Consider the following 13,841-nt stretch of genomic DNA (forward strand, 5'->3'; position numbering starts at 1 on the left):
CGTCGTTGAAGGATACGCGGTGGCATTCCTGTAATTTTAATGATTGCATACGACGACGGTTATTAAATAACCGTTTTAGAAAGCGAGTATGAATGATTACAACGTGTTGAGAAAGACCTTCGTAGTTATATGAAGTTACAAAGATGAGTTTATCCTTTTGACCGTCTTTGAATATTCTACTTTTTAATTTCCCACAAATATTAACATTTAATTAGCGCAACATCCACCACGTCCACAAAAATCACATGCTCCCTTGGCCCCTCCCTTTTCTCACATCACATCCAACGCCACCAACAATCCTAGGGTTCCGGTGACGATGCTCCCCTATGCTTCCATCTCGGAGGCCGCGGCGGTGTTGAGCCACAACCTCACCTTCGCAGAGATCCTTTGGTTCAACTACTTCGCCACCAAGTCCGATTACTTCCTCTAGTGCCACAAAATTCTATTCCTCTTCCTCGTCTTATCCCTCGTCCCCCTCCCCCTCGTCTTCCACGAATTCAAGCACTTCTCCTTCGTCTCTTCCCACAAGATCCAACCAAAAGTTTGCTCGTCGCTCCCTGAAACCTTCAAGTGCTACAAAGACATCATGCGCATGTTTGTTCCCCTCACCGTCACCATCATCGTGCTCATCGAGGGAAGAGATTTATTTATTGATTTATTAATCACTATCTTCTTTCTCGTAGAGGATTGCACCAATTATTGGTTCCATAGGTTTCTACACAACAATTGGGGGGACAAAAAGATTCACGGCGTCCACCACGAGTAGCATGGGTCCATTGGATTTGCCGTGCCCTATGCCCACTGGGTTGAGATCTTAATCCTCGGGATTCCCTCCTTTCTTGGACCTGCACACCATGGTTCCTGGCCACATTATCACCTTCTCTCTCTGGATAGCCCTACGCCAGATTGAAGGCATTGACACGCACAACGGGTAACTAAAATCTACTTTCGATCTCTAACAGTGCCTTCCTTGCTTTATTTATCTTTGATTGTGAACCACCCCATGGGTCCTAGCATCTTTTTCTTACCTTTTTACTCCCTTTTTCTTTTCAAACCTTCATAGATTTATTCTAATATTCCGCTGATAAAATGCTTGCCAACTGTAATAGAAATCTTTTAGCTAATGTGCGACATTTTTTAGGAAGAAATGTGGATTCTCTGCATTCAATTACGTCCATTGCAAGGCCAAACCATTGTTCTATAGGCGACATAAATCTTCTACAATTAGTTCAAATACATAAGAATTGAAAACATATCTAACTTGCATGGAATTGCTAGTACTTTATGTTGGAATGGGCCACGTTCAGGGTCACATTCCACGTTCTATTTTTATTTTATTCCCATTACATTATTTTGGAAATTTTTTTATTTTTGAATCTGGTCCATTTTCCTTCCACATTCAACCCATATCTTTGCAACATATTTGCAACCACCTTCAATAACAAATCACGTACCCATCCTTTATCTCACATACTGATAACTTCTATCTCACATTCTGATAACAAGTTGGTTGAGCTCTGTGATGGACAGACTCTATAAATAGGATGAGGTGCTCTCAATTTGGTATCACCAAACCCACTTCTCTATTCAGAAAAATACACCATCTATTCAGAGCGAGTAAGGGTCTGGAAGAACAAAACTGCCTTCAGGTTCGTGTATGCGCCGCTTCGCATTCGATTTGCAATGGCTGGAGGTACGCTCATAATATTTAATTTCCGCTATTTGATCTGAATATGTCATTTAAATTGATTTGCATGTTTAGATCATTACTTATTTAATTTACATTTGGTATCAGAGCCTTTTTGTACCTCTGCCTTGCTTGTTGGGTTGTTCCTATTATGCGTTTACGGAGTTTATTTTCTACGTCAAAATTAGGAATAATATAAGTTTTCTAATATTTTGTGATTAAAAATGTGTTTTTGGGTGTCTAAAATGCATATAATGGTGTGGGTTTTCCAAATCGGGTTCGCGGGTGTTAAACAGATCCTTATGACCCGGCTGGAGGTTGAAGACAAACATTCACGTTTTTTTGGTTGCTAATATGAAATTGTTAATAAATATTATTTCGGAGAATACTAAACAAAGCATGACCTGATCGCATAAATGAAATGAAAATGCCTTGGGCTAATCTTGAACCCTTGCCCTGCAGAATGGAATAACTCCCATTGCCACTAAGCTATATTGTGATTTATTTGTTTATTAGGTGTAGTTCATGTATATTTATAACTTCTGAAGGATAAATCATTTATGCGCAAACTGTTTAAAATTGTGTGTCTCTAAGTTATGATGAACATGCAATATTATGTTAAATACTGGTATGCATTGGATTTGATCCTTTAAAGTTTATTACATGTTGAATGGATATACGTACAATGTTATTTTGAATTGGTATACATGTAATTTTTATGATTAAATATTGAGCACGTTTGCATTATTAACTATGTTATGCAAAGATTATTTTTGAATGTTAATATAATTTTATTAAATTAGAGAGTAGCCACAACATCTTTAATTGAGTAAAATTATATGCTAAATTTATAATCACATTAGAAATATTAATTGTGATTAATCATATGTAATGTGATGAAATCTACCCACATGAATTTTGTTGTATTTGTATGATTAATTAGGATAAAATATTAGATTATATTTCTTAATTTACCCACAGGAATTAAGGAAAAGAACATGATTTAATAGTTTTATCGTAAAGTTGCATGATGAATCTAATTGAGTAGGACTTTAGCCCACAGGCAAGTTTTGTGTCACTAGATTCATATATTGAGACATGATTTGCTTTGGCAAAACATGAAATTTGTTTAGTCTCAAATTTTCTTAATGAGCATGTGTGTTTGTTTGCAGTTTCACAATCTATGAATATTTCTTGTGACCTTCCCATATTGAAAGGTGATAATTATAAGGTTTAGAAGGAAAGAATTCTCCTTCATTTGGGCTGGATAGATATTGACTATGCTATAAGGAAGGATGAGCCATCGGCTATTACTGAAACTAGCAAACCTAATGTTGTTGACCTTTATGAAAAGTGGGAGAGATATAATCGTCTCTTCGTTATGTTCATAAAAACCAACATATCCGCTAGTATCCGGGGTTCAGTTAACCAACATGATAAGGTCAGAGATATGTTGAAAGCCATTGATGAATAGTTTAGGACCTCTGAGAAGTCGCTTGCTAGCACACTCATTATGCAATTCTCTTCCATTAAGCTTACTGGAACAAGAGGTGTGCGTGAACATATCATGTGCCTAAGGGACATACTGGCTCAGTTGAAAACCCTGGAAGTTACCATGTCTGAATCCTTCTTGGTACATTTCATTTTGTGCACCTTACCTCAACAGTATACACCCTTTAAAATCTCCTACAACACACATAAGGATAAATGGTCTATTAATGAACTGATGACCATGTGTGTTCAAGAAGAGGAGAGATTGATAATGGAAGAGGGTGAGAAGGTAAATTTGACTACTTCTACTTTTGGAAAGGATAGGAAGAATTCTATAGGCACCAATAAAGGAAGGATTCCGACTCAACCAATAATTAAAAAGAAGTCAACGTGTTTCTTCTGTAAAAAGAAAGGACACATAAATAAGGACTGCCCCAAATTTAAAAGTTGGTTTGAGAAGAAAGGTACACCATTTACTTTCGTTTGTTATGAATCTAATATGATTAATGTGAATCATAATACATGGTGGATTGACTTTGGTTCTACAATCCATGTTTCTAATACCTTGCAGGGTATGGAAAGCCTAAGGAAGCCAGTGGGAAGTGAGCAGTGCATTTACTCAGGGAGTAGGATAAGCTCGCATGTAGAGGTCATTGGAACATGCGTCTTAGTTTTAAGTAGTGGCTTTAAATTACATTTGGAGAAAGTTTTTTATGTTCCTAGTTTTTGTAAAAACTCAATTTCTGTTTCTAAACTTGCACCTTTGGGATTTTATTTTAATTTTACAGACTTTGGTTTTAATTTACTGAATAAATCTGAAATTATTGGTTGTGGTCAATTGGTTGATGGTATTTATTCGATTGAATTGAAAAGCGACGCTACTTATAATTCTATGCACGTTTCTGTTGGGTTAAAACGATGTATTGTGAATGAAGAATCCTCTATGTTGTGGCACCGAAGATTAGGACATATCTCTATTGAGAGAATTAAGCGATTAGTAAATGAAGGAGTACTTAGTACTTTGGATTTAACTGATTTTGAGACTTGTGTAGATTGCATTAAGGGTAAGCAAACTAACAAGTCTAAAAATGGTGCAAAGAGGAGTTCTAATTTATTAGAAATCATACATACAGACATATGTTGTCCAGACATGGATGCAAATAGTCTGAAATACTTCATAACCTTTATAGATGATTATTCACGATATATGTATCTCTACTTACTTCATTCTAAGAATGAAGCTTTAGATGCCTTTAAAGTTTTTAAGGCTGAAGTTGAGAAACAATGTGGAAAACAAATTAAGATCGTGAGATAAGATAGAGGTGGTGAGTACTATGGTAGATACATAGAGGATGGACAAACACCAGGTTCATTTGCGAAATTTCTTCAAGAACATGAGATTGTTGCCCAATACACTATGCCTGGTTCTCCGGATCAGAATGGTGTGGCAGAACGAAGAAATCGAACCTTATTAGACATGGTGAGAAGCATCAGGAGTAATGTAAAGCTTCCTCAATTTTTATGGATTGATGCTCTTAAGACGGTTATGTATATATTAAACCGAGTTCCAACCAAGGTTGTCTCAAAGACATCTTTTGAGTTATTCAAGGGTCTGAAACCAAGTTTGCGACATATACGCATTTGGGGATGCCCGTTTGAAGTAAGAATTTATAATCCACAAGAGAAGAAACTAGACCCTAGGACTATTATTGGGTATTTCATTGGATATGCTGAAAGGTCTAAAGGGTATAGGTTCTATTGTCCATCCCACAACACTAGGATTGTGGAATCAAGGAATGCAAAGTTTCTTGAAAATGACTTGATCAGTGGGAGTGATCAATTTCAGAACATTTCTTCTAAAAGGAATCACTATGAAGTTAAACCTTCTAGGACAAGTAATAGGTTGGTAGTCATTCCCACCCGTCAAGTTAAAATGGGTGTTAGACAACCAGTGATTGAAGTTCTACAAGCTGTTGAAAGTGATCATGTAGATCAAGTTGTTTGTGAGGAACAACATGATGATATTGAACAAACTAGTGAAGAACCGATTGAACAAGTTCCTCAGCAGGATGGCCAAGCAGCATTAAGAAGATCTACTAGAGTAAAAAAGACAACAATTCCTAGTGATTATGTAGAGTACCTACAAGAATCAGACTACAACATTGGAGCCAAAAATGATCCTGAGACATTTTCACAAGCCATGAGTTCTGAGGAATCAAATTTGTGGTATAATGCTATAAGGGATGAGATGGATTCTACGGCATCTAACCAAGTTTGGGATCTCGTTGAATTGCCTGTTGGTGTAAAAGCCATCGGATGTAGATGGGTCTTCGAAACAAAGAAAGACTCAGAAGGCAACATTGAGAGACATAAGATAAGACTTGTTGCTAAAGGATTCACTCAAAGAGAAGGAACCAATTACAGAGAGACCTTTTCCCCTGTATCTAAGAAAGACTCTCTTCGAGTAATTTTGGCATTAGTAGCTCATTTTGATCTTGAGTTGCATCAAATGGATGTGAAAACAACGTTCCTGAATGGTGTCTAGAAGAGGTTTACATGAAACAACCTGAGGGATTTTTATCTAGTGTTGGTGAGCACTTAGACTGCAAGCATAATAAGTCCATCTATGTATAGAAACAAGCCTCTCGCCAGTGGTATTTAAAATTTCATGAGGTCATTTCTTCATTCAACTTTGAAGAGAATGCCATGGATCACTGTATATACCAGAAGGTCAGTGGGAGTAAGATTTGTTTCCATGCATTATACGTAGATGATATTCTGCTTGCGACTAATGATAAGGGTATGCTATATGAGGTGAAACAATTTCTCTCAAAGAACTTTGATATGAAGGATATAGGAGATGCATCTTATGTCATAGGCATAAAGATCCAGAGAGAAAGATCTCGAGGCATTTTAGGCTTGTCTCAAGAAACCAATATCAACAAAGTTTTAGAGAGATTTAACATGAAAGATTGTTCACCAAGTGTAGCTCCCATTGTGAAGGGTGACAAACTCGCTTTGAGTCAGTGCCCCAAAAATGATTTTGAGCGGGAACACATGAAAAATATTCCATATGCTTCAGCAGTTGGAAGCCTTATGTATGCTCAGGTTTGCACTAGACCTGATATTGCGTTCGCTGTTGGAGTCTTGGGAAGCTATCAAAGTAATCCAGGTATTGACCACTGGAAAGCTGCAAAGAAAGTGATGAGATATCTTCAAGGAACAAAGGATTACATGCTCATGTACAGACAAACTGATTGTCTGGAAGTGATTGGCTACTCCAACTCAGACTTTGCTGGTTGTGTTGATTCACAAAGATCAACATCTGGTTATATTTTTATGTTAGCCGGTGGAGCTGTATCTTGGAGAAGTGCCAAGCAAACCTTAATTGCTACTTCCACTATGGAGGCTAAGTTCATTTCCTGTTTTGAGGCTACCTCGCATGGTGTATGGTTGAAGAGTTTCATGTCTGGCCTTAGAGTTGTGGACTCTATTTCTAGGCCATTAAAGTTGTATTGTGACAACTTTGCTGTGGTGTTCATGGCTAAAAACAAAAAAGAGGAAGTCGAAGTAAGCACATCGACATCAAGTACTTAGTCATAAGAGAACGTGTTTAAGAAAAGAAAGTGGTCATTGAACACGTCAACACTGAGTTGCTGATTGCTGATCCTTTAACTAAAGGCATGCCACCAAAGAATTTTAAGGATCATGTAGTACGAATGGGACTTGGTTCCATGATGTAATTTCATTGTACGTACATTTGTCATTTTCAATGAAACTCTTATTCAGTTAGATATTTTCTCATATGATTTTGTCCATATATTTATTTATTTTGAGAAAAATCATTCGATTTAGATATAGAATAAACATAAGGTTTATTCATTAAGTTGAGAGCTAGTGTTGAGAGACTTGATATATTGTGGTACATGAAAGATATTACTCATCACCAGAGGACCTATCGCCATGACTCATATATTATGTTTCTTGTTACGGTTGATGTTGAGTTAAATGGACCAAGTGGGATAATGTTGGAATGGCCCACGTTCAGGATCACATTCCATGTTATATTTGTATTTTATTCCCATTACATTATTTTGGAAAATTTTGTTATTTCTGAATTTGGTCCATTTTCCTTCCACATTCAACGCATATCTTTGCAACATATTTGCAACCACCTTCAGTAACAAATCACGTACCCATCCTCTATCTCACGTACTGATAACTTCTATCTCATATTTTGATAACAAGTTGGTTGAGCTCTGTGATGGACAGACTCTATAAATAGGATGAGATGCTCTCAGTTTTGTATCACCAAACTCACTTCTCTATTAAAAAAAATACACCATCTATTCAGAGTGAGTAAGGGTTTGGAAGAACAAAACTGCCTTCAGGTTCGTGTATGCGCGGCTTCGCGTTCGATTTGCAATGGCTAGAGGTACGCTCGTAATATTTAATTTCCATTGTTTGATCTGAATATGCCATTTAAATTGATTTGCATGTTTAGATCAGTACCTATTTAATTTACACTTTAAAGATAGTGAATGATCTACTATATAATTTTTGTGCTCTTAAGTCCTAACTCCTATTACTGATAATTCCTCGTATATTGGAAGCAATTTTATCATGTTCTTGATCTGCCATTTATTGTATCTCTTTACAATCCATATTTGCAGAACTTGGTCCGTACACTTTGGATTAACTTTAGGTATGCTCAGTCCTAGTTAAGCTCTCTATGTGGGGTTTTACTTTTACTAATAAATTTCTTAATACTTTTTATGTTTCAGAACATTGTTTGATTTTTTTCTTCTCCAGGCTGATGTTCATCATGGCATCTTTAGATGGTCAAGCAAGTCTGTTAGAGACCTCATGTAAGTAACTTGCATTAGGAATTTTTCACGTAAAGTAAATGTGTTTCCTCAACTGAAATTATTCAATTGATTAACTGTAGGTATCTTTGTCCTCAAAGGGGTTGCAGAGAAATCAATGGCTATCCTAGAGACTGTTCATAAGTAAATTCTTAACTCTTGGTTAATGATTTGCGCCTATATATCCTTGCTTTCATCTTAGTTTTAACTGCATGTTCATTGTTCAATATGAGAAAATATTCATTCCAGGTAAAGTTGCAAGCTACATACACTTGAGTTTTTTTTTCTTGATTCATAACCAGATTTGGACAAAATAGCAGCTAGACAATGCAAAATAGTATATTTTGCTTCTTTATCGAATGTTTAGAGATGTGTGAATAGTTTTGTGAATAGCTGAAATATGGGCTTTTGGTCCAAAACAATTTATCCTGCTTTTGTTTTTGCTTGTCTTTTTTTAGTGCATTTTTTTGGATTGGACTCAATTGGCATGTTTTCATTTTTTTTCTTATTTTTGTTTCTTTCATGCATATATATTTACTCATTTTAGTTACTGCATAGTATACTAATTACGCATTGGTAAAAATATTAATTATGGGGAGCTATGCTTAACTTTCTGTGTGTATTATGACATTTAGTAGGGATGCAAGTCGAATGGCTTTGAATTGCTTTGGAGGTTAGAATCTTACTGTATACTATATAGTTCTCACTTACAACATATCACTTTAAGCAGCACCATTATTTATGCTATTTAAATTTATTTTTATAACCATGAGACAAATTTATTTTAAGGCAGTGATTAAGTTAACAAATTCTTGTGCTATTTAAATTTTTCTTTGAACCATACTCATGTTCTTTCCCTTATTTTGCTCTCATGGCCTTTGAGGCTGGTGGAATTCTTAGGCTTTTGTTCTGTCTTGGCTTCCCCTATTGTTGTCCTGGTCTATTACTTCATCTCTGAGTCCGCAGGCATTCAGGGACAGGTTCTTATCTTTTTCTTTTCTGTTGATGATTTTTAGATAAGAAGAAAATTAGAAGACAAACTATATTGAATTTCTTATGATAAAAATCAACTCATATAATTTTATTTTTGAAGATGCAGAAAGAATGGACAAGCCAGCATACATGATGTGCGAGCAAGGGTTCAAGCTCATGACTTACTTGCCAGTCACGTGAAGTACTCTCTCTCTCTCTCTCTCTCTCTATATATATATATATATATATATATATATATATATATATATATATATATATATATATCATATGTAGTATTTATTTAGCCGAAATAGAAAATTTATCTTATGCTAATTTTTAACACAAACTTTTATTAAGTGGGATATCAAAATACAATACCTGATTAGAGCCAACATTAATTAAAAATACTTATTTACAAAATTATTTCAATGTTTTATCTAGTTTTAATTGAATTTCTCCTTTTATTATTGATCGAGATTTTTTAATTTTTGGACTTTTGATAATTTTGTTATTGTGTAGTTGGATGAGCTGAGGCAAATGTATGAGGAACAACCGGAATTTTTGGAAGAGGTGACTTTTGGTGTAAATATTAATTGAGTAGAAAAATTATATATATTTTCTTCATGATACATCTTTTGCAGGTTTCATCATTGCAACTTTCTTATACATTAAGCCATGTGAGTATTATAATAGAAAATGCTCCTTTTTAATTGGTATACTACTACTGGATCTTACGTTTAGTTCTAATATCTCTTGCATAGTTTGTGGAAATTTCAAATTTGCATGGCATAGTTTGTTAGCTTGATAGTACTTCAAGCCCTTTTCTTCACTTCATCGCATGCAGACCCTTTTATCTTAAATTCATATACATTGTTAATATACTAATGATTGATGACATTGTAAGCCCAAGCTAACCGTAAGTCCATAAGCCCACTTAACTTAATATTTCTAAAATAAATATCCAAGCAAGTTTTTATTTTCATTTTCCCATCTCTTTCATTGTATTTTGTTTTCTCACCACAAACCTTTTACGTTCATTCGTATATGACTAGATGCGGAATGCATATGGCATATACTCATATCACATGACTTCTCTAGTTCTCCTTATACCTCTGTATTATGTTTTGTTCATCTCTTTCTCTCTAATTCTTTTTTTTTCTTCTTATTTTCTATTTTAAAAATTAACATATTTGAGTTTCTAATGTCCAACTTCCATGAGTAAAACATATGCATGATTCTATTTGATTAAAGCTTCTTTCTTATGAATTATGCCTAACAGAAATTGCACAAGGCTCGAAATACCAAAGTTCTTTGTATTCTTATTGTGGTTTCACTAACAGAAACTTATTGAACCTGCAGTGCTATATTTTCCGACAGAGTTCTTTGTATTCTTATTGTGGTTTCACATAGCATCATTGTCTCTCCTAACTAGTGAATTACTTGATACAGGGCCTTCCAGGAGCATATACTGAGGATGCAGTTTTGAATGCATATCCAAAATGTGAGACAGTGCCATGTGAAGACTGAGACTTCATTCAAGGTTTCATATGGAGTTTATATTCTTTTATCTTGGTTTCTTATAATAGGATATCATAATCAATAATTATAAATACTGATTTAAATATTAGATAATAATATTTATTGATTATATATTATCAATATTGATAATATTGTAATTATAAATACTGATTTTAATATTACATAATAATATTTATTGATTATTATCAATATTGATAATATTGAAAATATAAATTTTGATTATTAATTAGCCTACATTTTAATTGCAGGTTATTTAACATTTAACATCGGTTGTGACATAAGCACGATGTTAAAACACACATTTTTACATCGTTTACGACTACAACACTGATGTAGAAGCTCTAATTTCTACATCGGTGGTCAGGACCGTACCGATGTAGAAGGTCTAATTTCAACAACGGTTATGACATCAACAACGATGTAGAAGGTCTAATTTCTACATTGGTGGTCAGGACAACACCGATGTAGAAAACATTGTATTTCTACAACGGTCAATTGAGGACCGATGTTGAAACTTTTAACTTTCAACGACATCATACTCAAAAACGGTTGACCGCTGATGTTGAATGTCATTTTTGACCGATGTAAAAAGAGCGATTTGTCATTTTTGACCGATGTAAAAGGTGTGATTTCTAGCAGAGATAACTAATTATATATGTAGGGAATTCAATCAATTAAACTAATTTGATTCTAATAGTTAATCATCAATTCTAATCACATGTTTTTTATTCATGTATAGAGAAATTACTGCATAACGATGAATAAAATCCCATTGTGTTCTCATACTCAACATCATGATGAAAACAAAATGCGGAAACACATATGGATTAGCCATAATGGAGTGATAATTATAATTTGACCCCTCATCAAGTAGGGACCATAACCTCTTGTATAGGTAATGACCATCAGTTACCCCAAATTTGATAATTATAATTTGACCCCTCATCAAATTATAATATTACTAATGATATCTAAACAATTAGCCTTTCATGACATATATGTCTTTAACCATAATTTTATATTGATTAGACCACTTTAATATTTTGGCTAATAAAATAATGGCCATAACTCATTCAATTATGTGTGATATATATATATATATATATATATATATATATATATATATATATATATATGTATGTATGTATGACCCAAAATTGCTAACAATCTCTCACTGGTCACAAATATATATATGTTTACAATCCTTATGAATGTGTTAGACTTTATGAGCTCAAAATTTGCCATTACATGCCTTGAGCATTTTCCAAAAATCTTGTCCATTGATTACATCCGCACGTAGAACCAAAGCGGTTTTCATTGTATCAATCACAACTAAACCCATCAATGATCACTAATGCTAACAGAATCAAATGACATAGACTCATCATGAAATGTGTAGCATGAAAATTATGTGAAGGTGGCCTGTACACGTCTATTTTCAACTGGTCCTACTTTACCTTAATGAGATCATTTAATAACGTTAATGTACAAAGTGTAATAACTGAATAATAAACCACATATATATATATATATAACCAAATATATCCAAAAGTTAATGTATGTGTCGCAACCTACCATTCGGCGGGGGTGCGAAAAGGCTAAAATCATGGGCCAAAGCGTTTGTCTCCAAGGGAGAAAATGAGCGAAGTCGCCACCAACGTTTATTTGAGGAAAATGCTAGAAAAACCAAAAAGACGAAGGTCTACAATTTTTGAAAATGAGGGTTCATGAGTTATTTACGCATGGGGAAGGTATTAGCACCCCACGCTCCTGTCACAAGGGACGACAACCTCTAATCGAGTGTGCAAAACATGACTTCAAAATTATGTATTTTCCCTTTTTATGTTTATTATTTTTTCCTTTTTATGTTTTTTCTTTTTGGGGTAGGCAAGGGTATTGCCCTCGCTCCTACGTATCCTTAGGTGTGATGAGGAAATCAGACCTGCGTAGTTCTTTAAAGTCTGGAAGTTTGTTTGTTAAATTGATTTTTATCTTTTTGAAAGATTGATTTTAGTTGCAAACAAAAATGCCATTTAAGGCATTGGAACTTGAAATGAAGTTTGAAAAGCGGAAAGAATCGTTAAGGTATTGAACCTTGAAACGATCTTCTCAAGTTTGAAAAACGAAGAGAATCGTTAAGGCGTTAGACCTTGAAACGATCTCTTGATTTTTGATGAAATGAAGAAGTTTATGAGTTGGTTTTATTTTGGCTTTTTTTTTGTTTATTAACCTTCAATCCCTTAAAGATAAATTGTGGCACCAACGATCGTTAAAACTTACATTACAAAAGAAAAGCGATTACTGATGATAGGAGAAGGAGATGAAGATGCACAAAACAATAAAAAAGACCCCTAGGGGTTCATGAATCATGTTCAAATTCTTAAAAGCAAACACTAATTGGACGAAGAATGAAGAACGAACGAAGAACTACCGAAGAACGATGTAGAAATCGATCGTAGTCGCGATTCGGTGGCGATTTAGCTTCTTTTTCTCTTATTCCTTCTTCTTTTCTCTTCTTTTTCTCAATGATGGACCTCTGGACCCCTTTCCTTCAGCCCCCTCATGCCTATTTATAGGAAATGAGGGGTGGAGGTTGCACAGCAGCTCGCCTTGCTTCCTCCAGAAGTAACCTTTCTCGCCTAGGTGAGCTGCTTACTTCAGCCCTAAGCTTTCTAGTGGGCCCAGGGGCTGAAAAATGCCCCAAAAGTGTCCTTTTCCATCCTTTTTGGTATTTTGCTCATTTCCTTCCGAAACACCGAAAAACCTTACAGATTGCGTGACAATTGGTGTTAAGGAGCTCAATTCGGCTAGCAAGAATCAAAACTTGAGCAAATGATAGTCCCCGGAAAAAATTAGGGTATGATAGTATGCATACATAAAAACTAACATAGAACATAACATACATAAAAGTGACTAACTCCCACTAAACCAAAGATTTCTCGAACTGTAAAACACCCATGTGAGCAACATGCTCATGAAAGACCTTGGGTGGAAGTCCCTTAGTAAGAGGATATGCTATCATGGAGTTTGTCCCTAAGTGTTCTATGGAAATTTGTCCCCTGTACCCTTTCCTTAACAACTAGGAACTTGATGTCAATATGCTTTGACTTGGTCGAGCTCCTATTGTTGTTAGAATACAATACAGTTGATTTATTGTCACAATATAACTTAAGTGGTCTTTCAATTCCTTTCATAATTTTCAGCCTTATGACAAAATTTCTCAGCCATATTCATGATTTGATGCCTCATAGCATTCCACAAATTCTGTCGCCATAGTGGATAAAGTA

General features: G+C 34.9%; 1 pseudogene; it reads left to right on the plus strand.

Annotated features, from left to right (window-relative positions):
• Positions 1 to 316: 316 nt before the first annotated feature.
• On the plus strand, positions 317 to 935 carry LOC114378798 (annotated as a pseudogene).
• Positions 936 to 13,841: the final 12,906 nt, after the last annotated feature.

Source organism: Glycine soja, chromosome 12 (assembly GCF_004193775.1).
Source record: "Glycine soja cultivar W05 chromosome 12, ASM419377v2, whole genome shotgun sequence".
NCBI lineage: Eukaryota > Viridiplantae > Streptophyta > Magnoliopsida > Fabales > Fabaceae > Glycine > Glycine soja.